The 16,419-nt window shown below is 36.8% G+C and overlaps 2 protein-coding genes across 2 annotated transcripts in view; both read right to left on the reverse strand.

Moving 5' to 3' along the window:
- LOC134649543 (muscarinic acetylcholine receptor gar-2) overlaps positions 1-7,728 on the reverse strand; it is a 36,926-nt gene extending 29,198 nt beyond the window's left edge. Inside the window, exon 1 of the mRNA XM_063504311.1 lies at positions 7,407-7,728. The gene's annotated coding sequence lies outside the window, so the exon portion shown is untranslated. The remainder of the gene's footprint in view (positions 1-7,406) is intronic.
- LOC134649538 (membrane alanyl aminopeptidase-like) overlaps positions 1-16,419 on the reverse strand; it is a 123,359-nt gene that overhangs the window by 37,488 nt on the left and 69,452 nt on the right. The window lies entirely within an intron of this gene.

Here is a 16,419-nt window from a genome sequence, read left to right on the forward strand (position 1 = left end):
GACACCTCTTTATCGCGTCATCTCATTATTCACTAGCTTTATTTACATATCTTATCTCAAACAGTCCATCCACCTTTTCCTTGGGTTTCCTTTGTCATACGTCCCTCCACATTCATTCCTAATACCTTTTGATTCACATGACTGCAATTTGATCTTAGTTTTTAGGGTTCCGTACCCAAAGGGTAAAAAACGGGACCCTATTACTAAGACTTCGCTGTCCGTCTGTCACCAGGCTGTATCTCATGAACCGCGATAGCTAGATAGTTGAAATTTTCACAAATGATGTATCTCTGTTGCCGCTATAACAACAAGTACTAAAAATAAAATATAATAAATATTTAAGGGGGGCTCCCATACAACAAACACGATTTTTTTGCTCTATTTTTTGTTGATGGTGCGGAACCCTCCGTGCGCGAGTCCGACTCGCACTTGGCCGGTTTTTTTCTTAACAACAAAACAAATAGACTCGTACATAGTTAATTCCCTTAATGTAATATCATATTTTTTTTAAATTAGGTTAAAAACAAAAAATATGTTAAAGCCAAACTAGATGGCATCATTATTAACTAGACCAGTGAGTGAAAATAGTCCAATTTTTAATTTTGAAATTACAAATAGCAGTATGGTGACAGAGTTCATACGCAAATAAATAACTACTTAAAATATACTTAATTAGGTTTTGATTATAGCATTTAAATTATTAGGTTAAATTTGAAATACAAAGCCGAAAAGTAACCAGAAAGCAATCTTCCTGCGGCGCACATTTTCTAAAAATGGCACCAAATGCAAATTAAATTTTCTTCGTTCCTCCTTAATCATTGTCTGGCCATTAGCACGAGTCATTTATATAATTGAGAAGGATTACTTTTTCAAGAGACTAGACATTTGTGCAGTTTTTATTTGTTGCGCCATTTAGATGAGTTAGTATTTTTAATATTATTCAGGGTGGGTGCGACTGCGAATAACTCAGAGATTTTTATGTATTTGAATATGACTATTAAGAATTAACATTTATTTTATCAATAGTTAAAAAAATAACATTAGCAAGATCATTTTAATGCTAATATATATTATGTATTAGCATATTGACTAGGCCCCCAGCCATGATGACAATCAGCCATGATGATAGAAATTGCCAAAAGAAACTTAAAATAGTGTTAGAAAATAGTCATGTGATTTGTCGTAGCCGTAGTATCCTGTTATCCCGATATTATATTTTTTCCCTTTCCGTTTGGCAAATTTACTTTTTAAATTATTTTATTCATAAAAAAACGTCTGTCAAATCTAACAAATAGTTTATTTAGGTATTGTCCCTATCTTTAATGTCGACGTGTGCTAAAAAAAGACAAAAAGAATTTAACTCCTTTATTTCATTAATTTAACATCTGAAATTAATGAAATAAAGGAGTTAATTTCTTTGTAATTAGCGATCACATCTTGATCGCATTCCACAAACATGTGAGTAAATTGATTAATTAGTTAATAAACTTTAAATAAAATATTTTCTGAAAATAATTTAATTTGTTCTAATACATTAATTAGTTAATGTTATCAGATCACGTTGTGTCATATCAAGGAGTCAGGTGAAGCCTTAATATCATCGAACACACTCACATGATCATGATTGGGATTTAGCATGACTGCCAATCAATTTGATTGCTAATTACTTATCAGACATTTGAGACTCAATAAAATGCCGAGAATTGCAGTATTACTAGCCTAGATCAACAAACTATAATAGTTACTTGATCTAGTACAGCCAGCACCAAAGTGCGCACATCATAATTCATAATTCATAATATTTTATTTGCAAAAAAAGGAGTTACAAAAGAAAAGTTGGTACATTATATTTAAGTCCGTCCTTTTAGCCGTCCATGCACAGTATGCAAATCTTACAAGCTAGCCTAAATCTACATTGTTTTATTAATTAACAATTTTATTTACAAATTATAGCTAAAACAACAACCATAACTATCTATATATAAAAAGTAAAATAAAATGAAGAATAAAATCGAAATATAATGTCAAAATATAAATAATAATCTACTACTCATCTTTATTCCGATGGTAACAAAAGTGTATTACTATATTATATTCGACTACTTTGGCCGTCACTATCTATACGATGCCGACTGTACTATTTTAACTTGGTACATTGATGTGGTACTATTTTTTGAGTTATTTAATATACGGCAGTGCCAATTAGGTATAGGCAATTCCCAGTAAGTACAGGGCTCAGAAATTGATTTTTTTAAAGAACCCTAAAATATATAATAAATTAAATATTTCCCGCTATCTCTTGAGCCAAACGCTGAATTTCATTTTAGAAATTTAAAAATGAATTATGAAATGGTAACAAATTTACCATTTCTCGAAAAAAAAAATTATCTTCCTTTGTCTTTATCGCGGGACTTATTTGAATGAATATTAAATTCAAAAGGTTTCCTGTGTAAACTTAATAAATTTATGATTTTTTATATTTGTTTAGGTTGTTGGCGCTGTCACAAGCTCAAATTTTAGCATTTATTGCTTTATCACTGTCTTTATTAAAGGAGAACTTAAGCATCTTACTTTGCTTACTTTTCTTTCGGATCCTCAGATAATTTTTAGGGTTCCGTACCCAAAGGGTAAAAACGGGACCCTATTACTAAGACTCCGCTGTCCGTCCGTCCGTCCGTCCGTCCGTCCGTCTGTCACCAGGCTGTATCTCACGAACCGTGATAGCTAGACAGTTGAAATTTTCACAGATGATGTATTTCTGTTGCCGCTATAACAACAAATACTAAAAACAGAATAAAATAAAGATTTAAGTGGGGCTCCCATACAACAAACGTGATTTTTGACCGAAGTTAAGCAACGTCGGGCGGGGTCAGTACTTGGATGGGTGACCGTTGTTTTTGCTTGTTTTGCTCTATTTTTTGTTGATGGTGCGGAACCCTCCGTGCGCGAGTCCGACTCGCACTTGGCCGGTTTTTTTTATCATAATTAGAGCAAATTTTCCGTCGGGCGTACCGTTTTCGAGATACAAGCAAATAACTGAAAAAGAAAAAAAAAATGCACACCTGGCGGTCTAGCATGACTTGCGTTCTCGCGCGCGAGTCCATACTTGAAGTCGCGCTAGATGTATGAAGTCGCGCGCGAGAACGCAACTCATGCTAGACCGCCTGGTATTGGGCAATCCCGGTTTACACGTATTTAGGACCAAATGAAGATATTAAACACAAGCTTTCTTGAGCTTACTGTGGGACTGAGTAAATCTGTGTAAGAATGTCTTCTATTAAAACGATTTTCAGCTTTAAATAAATGTCATATACTTACTAAGAAAAAGTGACCAAGGCCTCCAGTGCCCCAGGCTGGAATCGAACCAGCGTCCTCTGCTGTAATATAGTAGTGTGTCTACTTGAAATAAAAACAAATTAAAATATTTTCTGAAAATAATTTAATTTGTTCTACATTGATTTTCACCTTGCTGGCAATTAATTCTTCGAAAAAGTCTAACTTAATTAGCTTATGATGCTATTGCGTACCATCAAGTAACACACGTGAGTGATAAAACAATAGGTATATACATCGGATATAAACTGTTGTGAGACATACTAACATTGAATATGGTTTAGACTCACTTGTTTTAAGTCACTCGCGCGACGTGTTTCGGAGAGCCTAGTTCTTCTTCTCAAGCACTAACGGTGCGAGTGACTTAAAACAAGTGAGTCTAAACCGTAATATTATTCAAGGTATATAAATATTATATACTTCGTTTTTTTAGCATTAGAAATAAGGTAAACAATCTTGATGTGGCTTTTAATTGAAAAACACATTTAAAAAATAAGTTACGGTAAATATATGTAACAATTATGAATCTAATACGATCTTTTATAGTCTTCTGCTTTCATAATAGTTATTGATTTTTAAAAAGTGTTTTTCAATTTAAAGACATGTCAAAATCGCTTACCTTCTTTCAAGTTCTTTCTAATGCTAAAAAAATCGAACTATAGCAACAGAATATCACCGTTGTTTAATCATAATTATGAAATAAGCAGGATCATAGAAGTTGCTCTGCTATTCCTATCGCCTCGTCACAGTTTATACCGTATACTTAAACTTCAAGGTAAACAGCGATATCGAGTAACCGTCGTGCTCAAGATTCGGTAAAGTTCGGTAAAGTTCGGTAAGTTCGGTAGCTTCGGTAAGTTCGGTAAACTCCTACGAGTCAAATACAACTTTATAACTGAAATACGATCTAGATGAATTCATAGGCCGATGTTAGCTTAGCGAACATCTAGTTGTTTAATCGACAAAGTTTTGCGTGTTTTTGATTTAGAACGCATATACAGGATGATATGCGTTCACTTAAAATAGAAGGTGAAAAAGTTGAAAAAAAAATGGTCACTATTTTACAATAAACAATAAATACACGAAATTATTTCCCCACCCAAAATACCGGGGTATGCTGACAATACCTATGTACCAACGGTTAGAGTTTTTTTTTTTTAGCATTAGAAATTAGGTAACGACTAAATAATTTGACGACTGGTCTGGCTTAGTGGATAGTGACCCTGCCTGTGAAGCCGCGGTCCTGGGTTCGAATCCCAGTAAGGGCATTTATTTGTGTGGTGAGCACTGATATTTGTTCCTGAGTCTTGGTTGTTTTCTATGTATTTATTTATTTGTATATTATATATATCGTTGTCTGAGTGCACACAACACAAGCCTTCTTGAGATTACTGTGGGACTTTATTATTTATATATTATTAAATTAGGTAAACAATCTTGACGTGTCTTTTTATTGAAAATCACTTTCGAAAAATAAGTCACGGCAAATATGTAAAAATTATGAATCATATACGATTATTTACATTCTTTTGCTTTCATAAGCAATAGTTACTGATAAAAAAAAGCGTTTTTCAATTAAAAGACACGTCAAGATCGCGTAGTCTTTTTCTAATGCTAAAAAGAACGAACTATAGTTGCTCGATTCTTTTCAAAAGAAACCTGATGAATTTACTGAACACTCATGTATATACCACCCTAAAGTTTACCGAGGTGTTTCCAACCCACTCTAATTAACAAAAGCCACGTTACATGTAGGAACCTGATAGTATTCATAATTTTATCCAAACACGTGCTCACATTTGCATACAAAGCTGATCCCGGGCCCGTTAAGATTTACTTTGAAACGGTACGATTGCAGAAATGCTGATTGCGGCGCGAGCTCATTTGTGGAACCATTTCGAAGTGAGTTTGTTACTCATATATGACGTTGGATTAAATTAAATTTAATGCCGTGTTGCATTTTTCGTGTATTACTTAGGGTAAGTAAAATGTGATACGGATTCGAATAATTAAGTATAATTTAATCTTGATATCGGATGTTTTACTTTCTAAATTTACTCGTGATCAAAATTATGATTTATGATAGAATTAATTGACCTGTATGTCTGCCTTTGTATCAACCCTAGCCAACTGGATCTCATTCCAGATTTTTCATTCATTGGATTCATTCTCATTCATTGGGCTGGAGTTCATTCAAAGTTTTAATTTTAAGGTTTTAATTATTTCTCTAAAAAAGTGAAGCTAACGCAATATTGTCGTTTTTGTATTGTATTTTTACACGTTTTAAGTAGGGTTTGCAATCCGGATCTGAAATGTAAGTATGAAATGATCCGGATCTGAATCCGCGGATATACCCATACATTTCGGATCTGTCGTGCAAACCCTAGTTTTAAGGGATTATGCCGTGAAAAAAATCAAATGGAAACTAGACTAGAGAATGGAAACTAGACTAGAATGGAGAATGCATTTTTGCATTAAGTCACCCTTTTGTATGTTTGTATTTTCATTTGTGCAATAAAGATTAAATAAAAAAATAGACTATATTTACAAGGCCAAACTCCAACTAAAACCTTGAAAGGTTAAAGTTCGCTTGATTAAAAAAACCGGCCAAGTACGAGCCGGACTGTCGTTCCAAGGGTTCCGTACATTAAGACCGACTCACGCTTGACTGCACATTTCTAATAGGTTTTCCTGTCATCAATAGGAAAATAACTACATTTTGTATTTTTTTTTTAATTTTAGACCCAGTAGTTTCGGAGATAAAGGGAGGGGGGATTGGTCGGACAGACAGAAAGAAAGAGAGACGCACGAGTGAATCTATAAGGTTTCCGTTTTCCTTTTGAGGTACGGAAGCCTAATAACAAGAAAACAAGACTAATTTTGATTTATTTTCAGGTGTTGGGTTGGTTGGTTCGTTGTAAATGTTCAATTTGTCCACATAAAAGACGGCCAAGAAATTGAATGCGCTCCCGCCATCTGTATTCCCTGAGAAATATGGGGTTACCCTCATCTATTATATATCATCATCATATATAATTTGACAGAAATACTCCGCGCATAACACGTATCGCTGATTTTTAGGGTTCCGTACCCAAAGGGTAAAAAACGGGACCCTATTACTAAGACTTCGCTGTCCGTCCGTCAGTCCGTCCGTCCATCCGCCCGTCCGTCCGTCCATCCGTCCATCCGTCCGTCCGTCCGTCTGTCACCAGGCTGTATCTCATGAACCGCGATAGCTAGACAGTTGAAATTTTCACAAATTTTGTATCTCTATTGCCGCTATAACAACAAATACTAAAAATAAAATAAAATAAATATGGGGGCTCCCATACAACAAACACGATTTTTTTGCTCTATTTTTGTTGGTGGTGCGGGACCCTCCGGCCTCCGTGCGCGAGTCCGTTTCGCACTTGGTTGGTTTTTTTTAAACAGCGGTATATTATGTGATTAAAACTAAACTACTTAAACTATTTATATAGTAATTAAGATAAAGCTGGTCAAGCAGATCTTGTCAGTAGAAAAAGCCGGCAAATTTGAAAAATGTAGGCGCGAAGGGATATCGTCCCGTAGAAAATTTGAATACCGCGCCTTTTTTTCCTGACAAGATTTGCTTGACCAGCTTTAAAAGGTAAAAATACCCCCTTTTCTTTGTCAATCTCTTCCTGGGTCCATATTCGTTTTTAAATTTTATAAGTAGGTACCCTGTCAAAAAGAAACACATTTTCTACATGTTTCATAAAAAAACACGCACTTATGTTTTTTTTTTCTTTTACGATGTTTTTATTCTATTGTTTTAATAAATTTGTAATTAAATATTTAACGTTCCTTAAATAGTAGGAGATTTCGAACGTTATTTTTGTTTAGTAAAATAGGTCGATGAAAAATCAAGCTAATTTAATTTAAACTTAAGTAATTTAAAATAATAATAATTATATTATGGTTATTTTCGGTTATAACTATAAAGTGTTCTTTGTTTTTAAATTACATGCAATTGTACCCAGTTAAACATTTTACAAAATTACTTGTATTTTAAAATATTCCAAGTAATCTTAAAAAATACAAAACAAACTTACCCATCAATCAGAAATACTTCCAAATCAGTTCATAATTATTTCATCAAAAACTAAACACTATCAACCAAAGTTTCAAAAACATTTGCAAAGAAATCGTACCGCACTAATGAAACAAACACTTTTAACAAAAAAACAAAAGCACTTTTCGAAAATTTAAATTTAGAATACGAAAGTAGGTTAGAGAGCGGCGTAGCGGGCGGGCGGATAGACTCACGCTTGGCAACTGGCTACGCTCGCTACGGCGCTACGCCGCTACGGCGCAACAGGCTACGACTATGCTCGCTTCACTCGACTAAAATGGACGATCGGATTTTGTTTTCAGATTTTTAAGCCTTTCGGATCTTCGGTAAACACATGACTTTTTGCATCTGTCATCTCGATACATTATGAGATTCGATTGACGTTTTTCGATAAACGATTATCAATTTGGCTAGGCCCTTTAGTAGTAGTAATAGTAAAACACTTTGTTATACAATTATTGTACACACAGATTTTTTAATTTGTTTTTTTTTTCTACTCAATCCGATTCCGTCACCAATACGGTACTGGAATGGGCGGAACGAATACTATGGAAATTTTGAAAAAAAATGTTGTGTACCCTACTGACTGACGGAGTGCAAAATCTAAATGAAAACAAAGTAGTGTGTACAATTTTGATCAAAATGGCCGGCCTATTGCACCAGGACTGGTCGGACGCCTAATCACTATACTCCATAATAAAATCGTAACCGTCGGCCGAAGTGATCGTCGATCGCCTGAAGTTTTTCAATTTATCCCCCACAATACTTTGCGGTCGTTAGCCATGGCACTATTGCGAAACAGTCAATGTTGTATTTGTATTGAATTGTTTTTTTAAACGATTTCAACACTTTGAAAGAATATTTCGTAAATTATTTGGAATTTTCCTTTTTTGGGACATTCGAATGGCAAACACTGATGTCACTGACACTGTCTATTTCCTTGATAAAGTGGTATTTGCCGCATCACCGCAGTATCTAGAACATTAAATTCGTTACTTAATTTATTAAGAAAGTTGACAGTGATATTGCCCGCGTCATACTTACCAAATAGTGATGCTACTCCCATTTTTATCAGAATGTCTAATAATGAAATCCTGGAGATTTAGTCGACCAATGCAACTCTGCCGCGGGCGGTAAAGGAATTAAGAACTCGTGTTTATTAAGCCTTCGCCTTCTGCTTCGGGCTTCAATCACGCTTGTTCATTAATTCTTGTTTACCGCCCTTAATACACGAAATTTCCGCTACCTAAAGGTGGTCTGGAAGAGGCCGCTTTTTAGCGATAAGACCGCTTGTTGTTTAACCTCTTCTTTTCTGTATTAATTGTATTGTTTTCTGTAATGAGGTGTGCAATAAAGTTTAAGAGTATTTGTATTGTATTGTATACAATGTACTAATGCAATTTAAGAGCCCAAGAATACAGCCCCAAGGCTTCAATCATAAAGTTATTTTCCGGTGCGTCAGTTGTGTTGGATGAATATTTGGATGATAAACGTACTCCAGAGAGTTGCGGCGCAAGATTATAAGTGTCCTAAAGCAGTAAGGCAAATCTGCCATTCACAAGCTACAAAACTGTTATTTTTAGGGTTTAGGGTGGCCAAAGGGTAAAAGCGGTAGGTACCCTATTACTAAGACTCCGTCTGTCTGTCACCAGGCTGTATCTCATGAATGGTGGTAGCTAGACAGTTGAAATTTTCACAGATGATGTATTTCGGTTGGTGCTATAACAACAAATACTAAAAACATAATAAAATAAATATTTAAGAGGGGCTCCCATACAACAAACGTGATTTTTTTCCCCGTTTTTTGCGTAATGGTACGGAACCCTTCGTGCGCGAGTCTGACTCGCACTTGGCCGGTATTTTTTTACTTAAGTATAAATTAGAAAACCAACTTTGAGCTAGGACGATAAGATCACAGCTCTTAATGCGATAAGGTGAATTTTTTATAGACCAGACATAAGAAATGTATTCCTTTATGGTTTAAAGCTTTGCTAGCTAGCCAGCCTGGTGCAGGTAAATTTGTTTCTCAATGGGTAAACTTTTAAGTAACATTAAAATTGTTTGCTGGTAATTTAAAATTGTTTGCTGGTAATTTAAAATTGTTTGCTGGCTATTTCCTGTCCTATCACAGCTAAAATTGGTGTATAATGTAGGAAAAGTACCGAGTACCTAAGTGTTGTAGTTTTCAGTGCAGTTAAAAAGTTTTTTGAGTAAAGATTGTCAATATTTGTGCAATATTTTTTTGATTGTTTGTATTATTGTTTCAGGCTCATCAGTATGGCAAATAATAAAAAAATACCCTTGCTCACGTAGGTTTCAGTCAGTACGTTTCAATTTATACACAGTCGCGCTACTGCATTAAGTTTCGTATACAATTATGTACAAACGACACAAACGTTGTGGTTACGGAGCGGCTTTGCGGTTTAAATCCTCGTCGAGAACAAAAGACGCAGCAACTAATATCTAGCTTTGAATTATTATATTTAGTGTCGGTGGTGGAAAGGACATTTTAAGATGATTGAATTGATTATATTGTCCCTTTGTATTTACAAAACAAGAAACTATTGTGCCGGACCGGCTTTATACCTACTGTTGGAATTTGACAAATAAATATACTAAGCGCTAGTTGCCTTACGGTAATGACGTGTGACTTTCAATTCGGAGATCGCGAGTTCAAACCAGAGTAAAGTAAGTTTATTAGGAAGTTCATACCCCGGCTCGTACCAATGAGTTTTTCGGACCTTATGTATGAAATATCATTTGTTATTACCAATCGCCTTTCGGTGAAGGAAAACCTCGTAAAAAACCGGACTCATCCCAATAAGGTCTAGTTTACCCTCTGGGTTGGAAGGTCAGATGGCAGTCACTTTCGCAAAAACTAGTGCCTACGCCAATTCGTGAGCTACGTTGAAATTTAGATTCCGCCAGTACCTCAGCTGAGCGATACGTAATCCCGTATCTTAGTGGTGTAGCTCAACTTAATATTTCAGATAGAGCCCGACCTCAATCTAGGCGGGATGCGGACATAGTGCGAGCGAGAGCGGACGCGTGAGCGAGCGCGGACGCTAGGAACACACGCAGAGAAAGAGTCATGGCTGAAACAGGGTCAAAAGGGAAGGAAAAATAAATCAAAAGGCAGAGAAAGTAGGTATGTACAGTCAGCTGCAGAGAAAAGGTACCGCCCCTGCATAAAAGTTGTATGCAGGGGTGGTCCCTTTTCTCTGCAGCTGACTGTACCTATTTTAAGCCAATTCACCATACCTACTTCATCGGATTCTGTTGTTGGTAATATCCCATGCATTCTTAGGTACCTAGTTTTGGGCTGGTAGCTGGTAGACTTGTTTCTACCTACATTTTAGTTACATTATTTCAATAATGAATAATGTACTTCAATACGTTTCTCTATAATCTATAATATTATCTAATTTATATATTTACTCTCAAATATTTCAATTAACTTACATAATCAGACATAATAGTTAAGTAGGCACTGATTAACAGTCCGCCGGTCGGTATCGGCCTGTCAGTTAGAACAAAAAGTTGACAGTTCCGAACAACTGATAGGCCGATACCGTCCGGCGGACTGGCAATCAGTGGGCCCCTTAGGTCTACTAGCAAAGTGGATGAGTCCATAGTTACTTGAAAATAGATGTTTTCATTCATTAATTCATTTATAATTACAGGTGTAATGCAGCAGGCAGGCAGCCCTTTTCCGCTCCCGCCTGTCCCGTGCGCGCACCCGCTCCGTTGCTATATGGATGACACTCCGGCCGAGTTGAAATGAGACATGAATATATACGCAGTAAAATGTCACGTTAAACTTATTATTGTTTGGGATAGTTTACGCGGACATGGTAAGCCCAAGCGATATATGTGGCTTTCCATGAGAAAAGGGTCCTCATGCTTTACGTGCAATTACCTTCTATCAGAATTTCTGTTGGATTTATTCCTATGGCAAATGCATAATAGGGTATTTGACTACTAGTCAAATCAGTTTCTTTTTTCGAACTTTCAAAACGATTTTGCTAGTATGGAATTTATATGCAACTAATAGAGCACAGGGCGGACACGCCATACATCAAAAATGATTTGCTTTTATATGTGTGCGCGGCACGTCTGTACACGCGTCATTGTGTATCTGACGGACTTCTGGCATGCTCTCAGTAGAGCGACTTACGCACACATTAATATCGCGGCCAGTCGCGGGGCGAGGAAATCCGAGTCGGGGCGGGGTGGTGCCTGTCCGTTCTGTATGATAATACTATTACTTATTCTGTGACTAGAGTCTGGCTACTGAAATATTACACAAATTTTTGGCGGGAAATTCAAAAAATCACTTTGTATAGTAATTTTGATACTAGAAAATATTTTTGATATACTGCGCACACGTAAGGTACCTAAGGAAATAAGTTAAATATACGTTGACGTGCACTGAAAGTCAGCTCACATAATTTCTACCACTATGTAAAGTACAGTCAACGATAAACACATATGTTTACACTTTCTCACCATATACCATTGTAACAAGGCGAAAAATGAAATATAGTGTAAATATACCTAGCTCGATAATACCGTAGTATTAATCCATCACCAAAAAAATTACATGAGTACCTACTATGCCAAATATGCTAAATGCTAAGTATCTAAATATTTATAGAGCACCAACCTCCTAATTTGTTTACATTTGTTTAGGACTTGTAAATATTGCAGTATTTTGTTATACAACGCTACACGTCGACTTCGCACATTGTCGTAATTATTTACGAGCTTAAATAATAGTTGCGGACCTCACTCAATATAGACATTATTCCTTTTTCTTTTTTCTATTCTCGTCCTACTTATGTATGTCCAAAAATTTAATATAGTTGTTTATATGTTCATTTTTAGTTGTCTTTTAGTGTTTGTTCCGTTCTCATTTTCTCAAAGGTTAGCTGGAAGATCTCTATTAGGGATAAGTTCGCCTTTGTACATACACTTACATCTTTTACTCTGTTGTTTCTGTTTTGTGTAAACTTGTTTATATGCAATAAAGTGACATACATACATACATAATTATGCCAATTCTAGCCTAGGCCTCTAATCTAGGTATTAAGAGTCTGAAGCTTGACCTTCAACTGCCTGGAGGGCTCGAATTCCTTCATTAACAAACACCCTAGACATAGGGTGGCTTAGGGAACTTGGGGAGGATTCAGAGTTGAATAAGGAACCCTAATCGGGGCATGCAATTTACAATTTGAAGCCACTATCTTTGAGAGATTTTACTTATTGTATACATAACAGCCTCCTATTAGCGTAGTCGGTAGTGACATTAGTGACCCTGTCCCGAGTTCGAATCCTGGTGAGAGTATTTATTTGTTTGTTTATCACGAATACTTGGCCCTGGGTTATGGACCCTATTACTAAGACTCCACTGTCCGTCTGTCCGTCTGTCCGTCTGTCTGTCACCAGGCTGTAACTCATGAACCGTGATGTCACAGATGATGTATTTCTGTTGCCGCTATAACAACAACAAATACTAAAAAGTACGGAACCCTTGGTGGGCGAGTCTGACTCGCACTTGTCCGGTTTATTTATTTATTTATTATATATATATATATATATTATATTTATCGTCATCAAGTACCTACCCACAAAACAGGCCTTATTGTGGGTCTAGGTCAATTTGCGTAAGATGGTCCATCTGTCCTGGTAAATGTGTCTCGCGGTAAATCTGTCACATCTCAAACTCTCAATAATGCATGTCAGTAAATCTTGATAGACTTCCTTGTTATTCTCAGCTTAAGCCCAAATCTTAACGAACTCCGTGAACTCAATATTAATTGCTTCCAGGTGAGATCAATTTCCAATTTGAAGCGAGATCACATCAAAAATGGCTGAAGTCCTTGTGTAACTAGGTGTTCTTATTACCTTCTGGCTGTAGATGCGTCCCACAAACCGAATGGGCGAAAATGGACGTGCGGGTGAGGTGATTACGACGTTTTGATGATAAGATGGTAAGATGGTAAGTTAGGTTGGTCGCACATGGAATCTCATTTGTTTGAGATTTTTAATGTTCCGTACAAAACCATTGACGTATATCTCAGGACGGGCCTTACGGGCACTAAAAATGGTACTAGTTCAGCGGTGTCACTCACGAATTCGAGCCAATCGTGCTGTCTAACGCAACTAGTTGCCACCAATCGAGCGCGAACTCATCAATTTATCGCGTTGTAGCGGTGTCACACCGCTGTACTGGCCCCATTCATGCCCCATTCTTATTGCTCGTAAGGCCAGTCCTGAGATATACGTCAATGTACAAAACTTTTTTCCGGAACACTTATGGGATCACTTCGGTCTTGCAAATCGGTTAAATGTGTATTTCTCAGAGACCGTTTGACGTAGATAGCTAAAATTTGGAACAGTTATAGCAGTTACCACCACTAATATTGTAAATAATTCTTATGATGTTTTAGAATTTGCAAATGTGCATTATAGACGGATATATCGATGTTATATTGACAGACAAAGCGTTCTTCTCTTCCTATGCAGCAGTGTGAAATGGAGTCGGAACAAACCAACTCTGTGCGGTATTTGCAATGACAAAGTGGGGCAATGTCATTAATAATGTGAAATTTCTATGAAAATACTTCACTTAGTTCTGTTCAAGTTGGTGCAAAGTTAATTATTTGTTCTATTATGTAGTTATTACGTCGCTTACCGTGTCAAATGCTGTACGGTTACCATCAGTTTGTCACTGACATAAACGCCGTCGAGAACGTAATTTACTTTCTATACATCTCGCTCGCACTCGCATATTCGTGCAAACGGGATGTATAGAAAGTAAATTACGTTCTCGACGGCGTTTATGTCAGTGACAAACTGATGGTAACCGTACTTATGATAGGACTTACTTATACATCACTACATACATGACCACTTTTATACACATGGTCTGCACTTTATTACATCAATTGTGGCTCTCTATCAGAGAAGGGTCCTTATGCTTATGCGCAATAAGGACCATTCTATCAGAATTTCTGTTGGATTTTCAGATAACAAGTCCTTATTGCACTTGAAGCGTACAGATCATTCTGTGATGGTAAGCCACAATTACCTTCGTTTATGAAATCGACAGCGAAGGTTCAAAATATCGACATAGTTAGTAGTTACCTACCTAGAGGTGTATTCTGATGGTAATAACTATAATAACAGATTACTATGAATTTTATTTGGATGTGTTATGGTTATGATCTGTCACTTCACACCTTAATATTTATTTTAAAACATGTTATAGTTTCGTTAAGTGATCGAATTCTTTCGAAGCTTTATAAGGAGAGGCGATGAAAGACCGAAGCAAAAAGCAGAAATTAACATATTCATGTGCGCCCGGCCTTAATGGCGTAGGTACGTATCCAATTCTCGATATTAATGTTATCTGTGTGAATGCAATCAATCAGTCCTTACTGTCAGATTAGGTCGGGCCTGATTATGGATCATGTAAATAATGATGCTGTTTGAACTAGCAATGTGCTAATAGGATCACTCGTGCGTCTGTCTGTCTGTCCGACCATCCCCCCCCCCTTATCTCCGAAACTACTGGGTCAAAAAAATACACAAAATAGTTCTTTACCTATAGATGACAGGAAGAGTTATTAGAAATATGTAATGAAGGGTGAGTCGGACTTAATGTACGGAGCCCTTTGGTACGGAACTTTGTCTGCATGTTTATTGCTAAAAACCTTCTTACAGTTAATTTCGAACTTGAAATCAGTTGAAATAGACGCCAATGAGTGACGTAAAATGTAAAATGAAACAGTCGTCAACAGTTAAGAACTTTAAGTTAGGTATAATCCAGGGATGTTGCGGATGCCGATTTTTTGACATCCGCGGATGCGGATGCGGATGCGGATTTTTAGAGGCTCACATCCGCGGATGCGGATGTCAAGATAGTACCATAAAAAACGTCAAATATTACATTTTAGTAATTTTTATTTAAAAAAACCGGCCAAGTGCGAGTCGGACTCGCGTTCCAAGGGTTCCGTACATTAAGTCCCACTCACGCTTGACTGCTCATTTCTAATATTTTTTTTTGGTTAATGACTAAATTATCTAGCAGTCTAGCACTTACGCCGATGCTAAGACGTTCCTGTACCGACCTGTTCCACATCCGCATCCGCATTAAATCCGCATCGATTTTATGCGGATGCGGGTGCGGATGCGGATGTTGAAAATAATGCGGAAGTTCCGCGGTTGCGGATGCGGATATTCGCAACATCCCTGGTATAATCCCGTAACGGAAACTTTTTATGTAGAAGCTTTTTACAATAAATGTATTAATTAATACATGTATGGATGTATGTATGTATTGTATAAATGTATGTCTTTCATTATTTCTTAGTAAAAAAGTAACAACGGGTTGCACTCAATGACTCGTGCAAAATGCACTATGTATAATTGAGGTTAACGCCATCTAGCGTTAGCGTTAATTACTTGAAACTCCTAAGCACATCAGTGTTAGTACTCGAGTTATATTAATACCAGTTAGAGCGAAACTCACTACATGGCATTTAAATCAATAAAGGAAAACTAAATGACATTACATGTAACAGCTAGCTTTTCATGTAATGACATTGAGTTTTTCTTTATTGATTTAAATGCCATCTAAATGAGTGGCCATCTAAATCTTACGGTCACGTGATCGTCTTACGCTGTCTCGAGTTTAACATTTTTTCCCCACCTAAAAAAGTGCACAGCGCCGCTAAAGAAGTTTTCACTTCAAAAAGTGTTTAAGTAGTCTTTATACTAATGTCGCTCAGTGACCCAAAAAGAGTCTTAGGCCGACAAGAGCACACCACTTTTCCCGGTCCTGCCGGGCTAGCACATGATTGGCGCAACAGTATCTCGCGGCGAGATAGACTACCCGTCCCTCTTTTATTGACATAGTTAGAAAAAGACGGGTAGTCTATCTCGCCGCGAGATACTGTCGCGCCAATCATGTGCTATACCGGCTGAGC

Source organism: Cydia amplana, chromosome 7 (genome assembly GCF_948474715.1).
Source record: "Cydia amplana chromosome 7, ilCydAmpl1.1, whole genome shotgun sequence".
NCBI lineage: Eukaryota > Metazoa > Arthropoda > Insecta > Lepidoptera > Tortricidae > Cydia > Cydia amplana.